Raw genomic sequence first — 12,220 nt, 5'->3', positions numbered from 1 at the left:
ACAAAAATAAAACAAACTCAAGGGACACTCCAGACACAACCCAAATCCATTAATTGAGTAAAATCTTTGAAACTTCACCAAGTAGAAGATTTAATTCAAGTTAAATTCCAAATTAAAACAATGCTACACAGAATTACACCTAGACAAATTAAGAAATTTCAATAAAGAAACAGCTCCACAGGGCTCGGTTTATCTGTAAGTCAATTCCCAGAAACTTTAGACTAACCCATAAAAATAGAATTAGCCAAAACACTCGGATTGGTACTATATTTACAACAAATAATACTAGTACACTTCCCCATCCTAACTAAAGAACCAGGGAACAGCTTGGTGGTGGTCTTGTTTGAACCTCCCAACTGACCTTCCTTCGTTCTCTCCTTCAGCGATGGCAATTAGGTTCCAGAGGGAGTCTAGGCACATAACAGGGGTGAAAGTCTGGTCAAAATCCTGACCCAGGATTTGGGAATAACCCTTAGCAACGAGGCGCGCTTTGTATCGAGTGGGGTTGCCATCAGCATCGAACTTCATGGAGAATACCCATCTGCACCCCACCAGTTTCCTTCCCAATGGTAAGCTCACTAGTTTCCATGTTCCCATTCTCTTCAGCTGATTCATCTCTTCTCCCATTGCCTCCTTCCATGATGTCCACTCCGGTGATTTTTGCGCTTTGGCCAGGGTCTGCAGTATTCCCAGTGTTGCTGATTGACATGTAAGCAGTGCAAGCACAAACGATGCGACTTCTTGCTGCACTCCTGACTCAAGTTCTTCAGTGCCTGGGGGTGGTTTGGTCAACTGTTGTGACCTTTCAGCTGGTTTCCAGGCAGCTGGGTTGTTAATGAGTTTGTAGTCAAGGTTCTTTCTTGGGTGCAAGGCTGAGCATCGTTCTGTTGGGTTTGGAGTAGTGGAGGTTGTTTGGGTTGGTGCTGGTGGATCAGGTGTCTGGGTTTTGGGTTGTCCACCAGGTAAGTGATTGGGTTTCTCATCCTCTATCCCCTCTTCAATCGCAGGCTGATTTTGTCCAGTTTCTCCCCCACTTGCCACTTTGTCATTGCCACCATTCTTCTCCTTCAGTCCAAATATGTCTGAGATCCCCTCTACATCCACCATCTCCATCTCCTCACCCCGTCCATCCAAGAATTTGTAATTCCGCAATATCATGACTCGGCACATGGCTGTGTCATAATATCTGATTGCCCGTGGTCCATCCTCAAAACCTACAAAGGTCTGTTTGACTGCCTTGGGATCAAGCTTCAACTTGGAGCGGGTTTCATCGAGTACATATACATCACATCCAAATGGGTGAAGGTGGGAGACAGTGGGTTTCTTGTCGAACATGGCTTCATATGGTGTTTTTCCCATGAAGGCCATCGTCATCGCACAGTTTCTGATGTAGGCTGCATGGTTGACCACTTCTGCCCATAGACTTTTGGGTAGCTGTGCATCAATCAGCATCACGTGCATTAATTCCACTAATGTCTGGTTTGGGCGCTCAGCCACTCCATGCTGCTGGGGTGAGTATGGTGCCGATGCTTGCCATTTGATGCCTCTCTCATCTAGCCACTCCTTCAGCCCATTTCCCATGAATTCCCCGTCTCCATCAAACCTGGATGCTTTCACAGTTTGTCCCAGCTGTGTGGGTAACCATTCAGCATATTCCTTTACCTTCCAAGCCACATCCGACTTTGCACGTACAAATTTAACGGTGATGTAATGTGAGTAGTTGTCTACCAGGGCCACATAATATAGGCTCTTGCCCACACCTTCCACTCTGGCTGGACCCCAAACATCGGAGTGTGTGAGGGCTCCCGGTTCATTTGCCCAGGTGGCTCCATATTTCGGGTAAGATGTTCTTGACAACTTGGCTGCAATGCATGCTTCACATTGGAAATTCAGGTCACTCTCTTGATCTACTCTTATCCCCATGGTTATGTTCTCTTCTATCATTTTTTGAAGTCCATATATGGAGGCATGGCCAAAACGTTGGTGGAGCTTGAGCCAAGATATGGGTGGTTGTTGGGATGCTGCATTTGCTGATTCTCCTGGTATAATGGGGCATTCACAAGGTATACTTGTCGGATTCGCTTTCCAACTGCTTTGGGTTTGCCATCCTTGTGTCAGATGGTGACTTCTCCATTGCCGAAGTCTACTGATCCCCCTTGTGAATCGATTCAGCCAACAGCCAGCAGGCAGTTAAGCGCATCGGGTGCATAAATGACATCTTGGAGGGTTATGGTGCTCGGCTTTCCATTGATTTCTGCCTGTAGCTTAACTGTCCCTCGTCCGAGTGCTTGTCTGACCATTCCTTCTCCAAAATCCTTAATACTTGAGAGCTCTGGCCTGAAATCCACAAACATGTCCCTCGTTGCAATATGGGAGGAGCAGCCAGCCAGTCCTCCTTTGTGAAGAGTGGGTCAAAACGTGGAATCCTGTCAGGGCAATAGCCCCAAACCCCAAGCCACATGTAATTAGATACATATAGTCATGTGGGTAAGTGGGAACCTCCGGGGAACTGCTTACACACTACCATAAAATACACACACTTGTATCACTTACAGCTCTGTGTGCTGAGCTACCCTGAGACCTCACACTTTTTTAAGTGTATGAGGTGTGTTTTACAACACAACCCACAAAAACTATCCAATCTTAACATCTGACTCGGTAGCGCCTATGGCGCCTAAACATGCCCACAAGGGCAAGGTCACATCTGCAGCGACGCTAAAAAGAAACAAGCGGTTTATCAAGAAACCGCAATCTCCCATCATGGGAGATTCAAACCAAAAGCCGTTGCAGACAATGACGAGGATCAACACGATCCGGCATTAGCAACCACCTCAGGGCTGGCCCCTGAAGGTTTTAGAAACTTACGTGGAGTAAGTGTGGGGCCTAATACCCCTAGAACTCCACGACATACCGATCTAACCCAAGCTGGGGAAGATCCTTCACCTCCTCACGAGGTGATTGACTTGCACGATAAACACATAAGCGCCGAACGATCAGCCCAAAAAGCTGATCGGATAGAGTTGCAGGAAACTCCAGGGCCCAACTATCCCCTGGAGTCCTCCCTCATGTCCCCAAGTCAAGCCCCAAAGGCAGACAAAGGGAAACAAAGGGAAGAGCCCCCACATCGGCTATCCAAAAAACTACTGGACTCGTTCCAGGTTCCGTCCGAATGGAGGACAGAAAGCGAAGACCAACTTCTTCTCAGGCTTTCAGCCTGAGAAGGTGCGAAGATACGCCCTGAGAGCAGGATCTCCCAGAGCACAGAAGCTCCAAAAGAACTTCCGCTGTTTACACTCCCCCATGCCATGCCAGACAAGGCAAGGTCGCCAACCTCAGAGGAGGTCTCCGAGATAATGAAGAGGAGGCGAACTGAAATGAGGGAGTTCGCTGAGGAAGCCTTACAGGAAAAACCAGTGAACAGACCCCTCTATGAAAGGGAAGCACCCTCCGCAATGGCCTCACCTAAACAAAGCGAGCGTGGAGTGTTCACTCCAAGAACCCCTTCTGGAACCCCCAGAAGCGGCAATGTCAACTGGGGAGAGTCACTGCTCACCCAACCAAACTTCCTCCTGGAAAACCAGGAATCACACATAATAAACATGATAAACTCAATCCAAAAAAAGATTGAGGAAATGAACCACAATAGTATGGCTCATCTAGAGATAACTCTAGAAAGAATGGCCAACACAATCGACGCGTTGACTGAAAAAATCAGCGAACAGACGGACTTGCTGAAGGAAATAAACTTCTCACAAAAAAGTGAGGAAACAAATAAACACCCCTGGACCACGGTCCAGGACATAATTAGAACTTGTGAAAAATTCATGAAAAGAACCACCAGTGAAAGCACACTGGAGTATCATCAGCAACTCGACAGAGACACTAAGGAGTTCCTTCTCCCAAGGATAGGAGAAGACAATGCCAAAAGAAGGCATCGTTCAGAAATGAGGAGAATTGGCACGTACCAAAGGTTTGGCCAAACGTCCACTTACAATGGACCTCTCGAACAGAGAGGTAACTCAACCACACTCTCTCAAAACAATGAGAGAATCTGTTAGAACTGGGCGAGGGTGGACAATTCTGGAGGGGAACCGGAGACTTAGCAAGGAGGGACCTTGGCCTCAGCGACTCAAGCGGAGCGCTGTGCCATTGCTGTTTGTCCATTTGGTCCTTAATTTCAAAGTAGGCGAGCAGGAAGTCTCTAGGGGGCATTTCTGGTCGATTTCAGACTAAGCCTAAAATGAGTATGTACAAGCGCCGATATATATAATGGAGGGGGTGAAAGCACAAGGAAACAAAGGGAATCCAAATCGGAACAAAGGCGTCCGAACGGGAACAAAGGGATGACAGAAGTGGAGCAGTACTGAAGGTCATAAGGCAGAACCTGTGATACGTCCAAAAGGAGGTAAGGAGGGCGAGGCCCAGAGGGGCAGGAGGATGAAGAGAAGTGGGGATGATGACTAACTGGCTAGAATGGGAAGAAGCAGCAGTCCAAATAGGGATGAGGGGAAAATGCGAGAAATACATTACAAGTGGCGAAAGTGCCGAAGATGATCCATGAAGCTCGGAGGTTGTGGAGCTTATGGAGCTTATGGAGGCGGGGTTGAAAGTCCGAGGAATATTGGCAATGGTGTTTACGTAGTGTGAGGTCACCAATGCAATGGACTAAGACTGAGGTGGAGTCAAAGTCCGAGGTAGGGACTATGACGGAGGCTCGGAGCAAAGGTACAAGCGGTGTCTGAGTACGAAGTACGGGACAACGGCGGAAGGTCGTAACTTGGCGGGGGGTTGGCAGGAGAGGACCAGAGGGAAGGGAGAGGAAAGAGGGAAGAGGGAAGGAGTGGTGGAAGGGAGAGTTGTCAGGTCCGAAGGTGAGTATCGGAGTGGACAGGAGAAGCGTAGGAGGATGACGGAAGGGTGGAGGTGTTGTGAGGAAGGAGTGGAGGGGTAGGAGGAGGAGTAGTAGGAGGGTGGCGAGAGGGGTGGTGTTTGGTCCGAAGTGGGTATCAGAGCGGACGGAGATAGGACAGGAGAGTGACAGAGGAGTAGAGGTGGCATGGGAGGTGAAAGGAGGTGTGGTGCCAGGACCGAAGGTGAATATCGGAATGGACAGTGGTAGGGTAGGACTCTGGAGGTGGTGAAGGAGGAGGTCCAGGAGTCGGGTCGGGATCGGGTATGCACGGATATGACAGAATCCAAATACAACTTCAGGCGAATTTGCCTGAAACCAAAGAAACGCTGCGAGGAAGATTTCCCCCAGCGAAAACCCCCCCAAAGGAGAGATCTCCATTGGATAGTGACCCCGCAAAGGCAGGGGAGCAAGAGGAGTACCTGGAGAAGTGGTACAAAAAAGCCATAAGAATGGCTGAAGTGAGAATACTCACTCCCTACCCAGAAGGAGTGAAGCCTGAAGCCCTGAAAAATGGGCCAGCATTCCCTGACAAGAAATGGTCTGGGGAGAACGACATGGAATCGTTCTGGCAGTGGTTCACAGAACTACTGGGATCCCTCGCTTCGTGAGGATGCAAAGGTCCCCAATTCGACAAAGTCCATCTGGACTGCTTGATTCATGGATTAGGGGGACCCGCGTTCGACCTCAGAATAAGACTCCGAGATGAAACTCTCCTCAGAGGAGATGAGGGCATGTTCCTTGAAGTTCTCAACATATTGATGAGAACTTTCATTAAAGCCTCTGCCACGTTGAACACGACAAAGAAGTACCACAATGTCAAATACGAAGCGGAAAATGGCCTAAAACAGTTCTACCTAGAACTGTCCAAAGCAGCATCCCAGATGGTGATGCCACCAGACCAGGTGTCCTTCAACGCCAGGGTCCTAAACTACATTCCCCTTGAATAGAAGAGGGGAATGATTGCTCATGATAGAATCAGAGCAGACTTCTCCTCAAACAAGGAGATGTTAAAAGCAATATCTCATGTAGACGAGATAATTGACAGGCTGAAGATGTCTTCAGCCTACAAATCAGGATACTATACCCGAACAACTACCATGGCAACCACAAGCCACGGTAGAGCCCTCCCATCTGGAAAGAAGGCTGAAGAGCTGAAACCCAGATGGAAAGAGGATACATCCTCGAAAACTCGAGGAAAACTGACCAAAAGTCAGTTCCAATTTGCGGCAAATGCGGCAAAATAGGGCAAACGAAAAATTGCCCAAGACACAATGTAACAAGCAATGAAAAACCAAGGTGCATAGCCGCCATGGAGATCGCGATCACTGTTAGAATGCGGGGATTCGGACGACTCCAGAATGGAATCGGAGACTTATCATGGAAGGACCTCAGCCTCAGCGACTCAAGCAGAGCGCTGTGCCATTGCTGGTCGTCCTGGGGGTCCCTAATTTCGGATCTAGCAGAGGGAAAGTCTCTTGGGGGGGAATTCCAGTCGATTTCGGACTGAGGTTACAAGTTACTAGGTACATTGTATATAAGGAGGGGTCCGGAATCAAAAGGAACAAGGGTAGGACAAAAGGAGACAAAGGGAGATGGAAAGAGGAACAACACCGAGGGTCAAGAGTTTGACTCAATGGTGTTTCCCAAAGGAGGAATGAAGGGCCAAGGCCCAAGAAGGAAGGAAGGAGGATGGGAGTCGGGAATGGCTAGCTGACTGAATGGAAAGGAAGCAGCAGCCCAAATAGGAATGAGGGAGAATAGCGGAATTGAAATGGACAATGCAATAGTTGCAAGGTCCAGAGTAAGTCCGGAAAGTCCGAACTCGGAGGTTAAACTCCGGAATATTGGCAAAGGTAATTAAATGGAATGAGCTAACCAATACAATGGGTATAAGCGGAGGTGGGGTCAAAGTCCGAGGTCAGAGCTAAGACCGGAGGTTCCGGAGACGAGACGTGAACAGGATACCGGAGCGGAGGTCCGGAGTTGGGAGCATAGGGTTTGCGTACTCATCTGGAAGGTGTCGAGGTTGGGGTCGGACCCGGAATGTTCCGGAGTCGGACCGAAGGTGGTGTTGGAGCCGGAGGTGGGATAACCTCTTGGGAGTCGGCAAGGAGAAAGTGACGGAAGGGAAGTAGGGCTCCGGAAGTCGGAGTTCGGAGTTCCGGGAGCCTGGAGCGGAGGTCGGGATTGTATGGATATGACAATCACCACGGAAGAAGAGTTGAAAGACTCATCAGACGAGAAACCAGAGAACAACTCTGGTAACTCCGGAGCATCAAGCTTCGAAGTAGAGGACCCATATGAAGGACCTCAATACTCACCTGACTCAGAGGGTGAGGAAGTCAATGTTGGGACCATAAGGATGGGCCCAATGTCAGTCATCGATCATGACGACATAAATTACAAAATCAAACTGGCTGTAGCATGCCAGTTAGAAAACATGGCGGACGAAAAAGTCGCCGAAGCCTTGGTGGAAGCACCAAGAAAAGACGCTGGGGAAATACACCAAAGTACCCAAGGAAAACAAGGACAAAGGGAAGGACCAAAAGTCCATCGAAACCCAGTCCCCCTTGTTTGATGTGAAATTCTGCATCTCAAAAGATGTAGGAAAATACCCCACAAACAGACCACTCTCAACAAAGAGAACACTGACAGCTCACATAAAAATAGCAGGCATAAAAGCCTATGCACTATTCGACAGTGGAGCCGAAACGGACACTATATTACCGGATTTTGTCCACATGGTCCACATCCCAATTCTCCAATTGGAGAACCCAGTCGTCCTTGAAATGGGGACGAAAGGAACAAGATCACAGTTCCTGTTTGGAACAAACGTGGACGTTGAGATCAACGGCCATGTAGAAAAACACTACTTCTGTAATTAACATCAATAGATACGACGCCATATTCGGTGCCCCCTGGTTAAACAAACACCAGGTAAGCTTAGACTTCCGGTCCCACAAAGTGAGAATGGTGAACAAGGGCAACATAGATACCCTTGGAGTAAACGAAGACTGTGTGACGAGATCACATGGATGGAAAACTCGAGCAAGAGCTCAAGAACAACCAAAAAAGAAGCCCCCCTGACAGGGAGGTGGGATTGAAACACACCTCAGGGTAATTGAAAGAAAGTACCCTGAAGGTTGGCCCAATCCTAGTCCGGAAGGACTAGAACTTCCAGACATACCACATCTGGAAGGTCTCTCCATGAACAACCCCGAGTTTGAAATACTCAGGGGGTGGTGGAGAGAGAAATTCAACACCGTTAGAAATGCCTCCCTTGAGGGAGGTGAACCATCGAATCCCATTGAAGGATCTGAACAAGAAATTTCGGGAAAACACCCTGAGATGTCCTGCAGCACTGCAGGAAGCACTAGTGACCAAAATAGATCACTATGTAAAAGCAGGATGGTGGTATCCCACAAACAGTGAGCGAGCATGCCTGCTACTGTGTATCCGCAAAGCAGATGGATCTTTGCACATGGTAATAGACATGAGGAATTGTAACTCAAACATGATCCTCGACGTCACACCAATGCCAGACATGCAACTGATCCAAGAATCAGTCACCAGAGCAACATACCGATCCAAGATCAATATGTTGGACACATACGAACAAATACACGTGGATCCAGACAACGTCCATAGGACGACATTCTCTATGCCCCACGGGATGTACAACTCAAACACGATGCAGCAAGGAGACTGCAACGCTCCCTGCACCTTCCAGCGTGTGCTGACCTGGGAACTACAAGGAGAAGTAGGCAGATGCCTACACGTCTGGTTTGACAATATATTCACCAGCACAAGCTCGGTGGAGAACCACAATAAAGCATTATTGTGGTTGTTCACTCGCCTAAAGGGGGCGAAATTCTACATAAGCCAGAAAAAATTCCAGCCATTTGCCCCAATCCTAGATGTTCTAGGAAGCCGTGTGGATGAACAAGGCATCCATGCTCAAGCAGATAAAATGGAAAAAATCCACAACTGGCGAGAGCCAGTAGACCACACAGGAGTCCTAAGATTCCTGGGAATGGTGGAATATCTATCGATATTCATGCCAAACATCAGTGGCTACACAGGACCACTGCAAACAATCTGCTCAAACAAGCAGACATTCAGGTGGACACCACTCCACTAGAAATGCTTTGATGAGATCAAACATCTAGCATGCAGGGCTCCGATCCTGAAGCCCATCCAGTGGAATCCACCGGAAAGCCTCTCAGAAGAAGAGAGGACCAAACTCCACATCTGGGTCATAACGACGCATGCCCAGCGGGCATGGGTGCACTAATTGGACAAGGCGAAAAGTGGCAGACTTGCCGCCCAGCCACATTCATGTCCAAAAAGTTCACCAACACACAATGTAGGTACTTCGCCTACGAGCTCGAGGCACTGGGTGTCCTCAAAGCACTCATGAGATGGCAAGACGATCTCATGGGAGGCCATGAATTCACAGTAATCACGGACCACAAAGCTTTGGAACATTTCAAAGCGAAAAACCACAATGTTAGAAACTGGGCGAGGGTGGACGATTCTGGAGGGGAACTGGAGACTTAGCAAGGAGGGACCTTGGCCTCAGCGACTCAAGCGGAGCGCTGTGCCATTGCTGTTTGTCCATTTGGTCCTTAATTTCACAGTAGGCGAGCAGGAAGTCTCTAGGGGGCATTTCAGGTCGATTTTAGACTAAGGGCTAAAACAAGTATGTACAAGCGCCGATATATATAATGGAGGGGGTGAAAGCACAAGGGAACAAAGGGGATCTGAATCGGAACAAAGGTGTCCAAACGGGAACAAAGGGAAGACAGAAGTGGAGCAGTACTGAAGGTCATAAGGCAGAACCTGTGATACGTCCGAAAGGAGGTAAGGAGGGCAAGGCCCAGAGGGGCAGGAGGATGAGAGGAAGTGGGGATGATGACTAACTGGCTAGAATGGGAAGAAGCAGCAGTCCAGATAGGGATGAGGGGGAAACGCGAGAGATACATTACAAGCGGTGAAAGTGCCAAAGGTGATCCGTGGAGCTTGGAGGTTACGGAGGCTATGGAGGTTACAGAGGCAGGGTTGAAAGTCCGAGGAATATTGGCAATGGTGTTTACGTAGTATGAGGTCACCAATGCAATGGACTGAGACCGAGGTGGAGTCAAAGTCTGAGGTAGGGACTATGATGGAGGCTCGGAGCAAAGGTACGAGCGGTGTCCGAGTATGAAGTACAGGACAGTGGCAGAAGGTCGTAACTTGGTGGGGGGTCGGTGGAAGAGGACCAGAGGGAAGAGATAGGAGAAAGGGAAGAGGGAAGGAGTGGTGGAAAGGAAAGTTGTCAGGTCCGAAGGTGAGTATCAGAGCGGACGGAGATAGGGGAGGAGAGGGACGGAGGAGTGGAGGTGGCATGGGAGGTGGGAGGAGGTGTGGTGCCAGGACCGAAGGTGGATATCGGAACGGACAGCGGTAGGGTAGGACTCCGGAGGTGATGAAGAAGGAGGTCCGGGAGTTGGGTCGGGATTGGGTATGCACGGATATGACACACAACTCAGGTAGACACCTGAGATGGCAAGCCTTTTTCGCAAGCTTCAATTGCGAAATAAAATACATGGAAGGCCACAAGAACAAAGTGGCAGATGCACTCTCACGGTACTATGACTCGTCAATGGATGAGGATCTGCATTTTGACGACTATGTGTCGGCAGACATCCATCTGGACAAAAATGCAGAAGATACTATCCCTGACAGAATCGAGGAATACGAAGAACTGCTGCTAAGCAGTACCCTGAGTAAAAACTCAGAGAGAAAGAGACTTGCAGCAATAGGCATGAGAAATACCCTAGAGGAAGCTCTAGGGGGGGAGCAATAACCTAGAGGAAACTCTAGGGGGGAGTGCCCAAAATCTGGAAGAAATCATAATTCCAGAAGAGAACCTTCGAAAACAATTCAAAGAGAAAGACCTCATTGAGGCAATAAAATCTGGATACTTGCAAAGCCAGATCCACTGGGAAATCCTAGAGAACCCGGGGAATTTCAAAAACTTCTCTGTAACAGATGGGCTGATAACCCGACTTGGAGAAGGAGGAATGACCCAAATAGTAGTCCCGAAAGGGAACTACGAAAGGAAGTCCATTCGAGGAATAATCCTCGAAAACATCCACGAAACACTTGGACACTTAGGATCCAAGAAAACAGTGGAAACCCTCCATTGACACTTCTGGTGGAAGTCGATGAGGAAGGATACCCACAAGTTCTGCAGGTCTTGCAGAACTTGTCAAACAACAAAGACAAGCACCAGGAGAAATCCCGGACTGCTTCACCCACTCCCGACACTGGAGACACCATGGTCATCAATAGCTATGGACTTCACAGGTCCATTCCCAACAAGCTTGGGATAGGATTACCTCTGGGTAATCATTTGTAGGTTGACGTCCAATGTCCACCTAATTCCAATAAAAACAACAACGAACGCACTAGAACTAGCATTCGTATTTCTTCGTGAAGTTGTAAGACTCCACAGTCTACCACGCTCGATCATATCAGATCGAGACTCGAAATTCACGTCAAAATTTTGGCACGAACTACACCAAATACTCGGTGTGCAGTTGAAATTCACAACAGCATTCCACCTGCAAGGTGATGGCCAAGTGGAAAGAATGATACAAAAAGTAGTACAAATACTACGCATGATGGTTAGACCAGATCAACGCGACTGGGCAGCGAAACTGTTGATGGCGGAATTCACGATCAATGCAAGCTCAAACACATCGACAGGATTTGCCCTGTTCGAATTAATCTACGGCCATATGCCAAAGATGTGCCTAACAGCACCACTCCTGGACTACCTGGGAGTAAACGACTTCGCCCCAAAGGCAAAGGAAAACCTCATGGCAGCACATGACGCGATAATACACAATCGCACCGCTCAAACAATCCAGGTGAATAAGAAAAGACGCCCGGACCTGCTGTTGAGAAAAGGCAAGCTTGCATACTTATCCACGGATAAGCTGAAGCTACCCAAAGGAAGGGCAGGAAAACTAAAGCCCTTATACATAGGGCCTTATGAAATTCTGGAAACATTTCCAGAGACATCAAACTACGTCCTCAAGTTGCCACCACAACTTGAACAACGCGGAATCCACCCAAGATTCCACGTATCCTGGCTCATACCTCATGAGCCGAATGACCAAGAAATCTTCCCAAATAGGGAAGTAAACATATTCTACGATTTTGGGGAAGACCCCGATCGCAAAGCAGTAGTTTGCGAAATCTTAAACCACATGTGGGTTCACAACGAACTCTGGTTTAAGGTCAAATGGGAACTAGGGG

Source organism: Cantharellus anzutake, assembly GCF_015039405.1.
Source record: "Cantharellus anzutake strain C23 chromosome Unknown EI90scaffold_89, whole genome shotgun sequence".
Lineage (NCBI taxonomy): Eukaryota > Fungi > Basidiomycota > Agaricomycetes > Cantharellales > Hydnaceae > Cantharellus > Cantharellus anzutake.
This window is presented reverse-complemented; position numbering follows the sequence as displayed.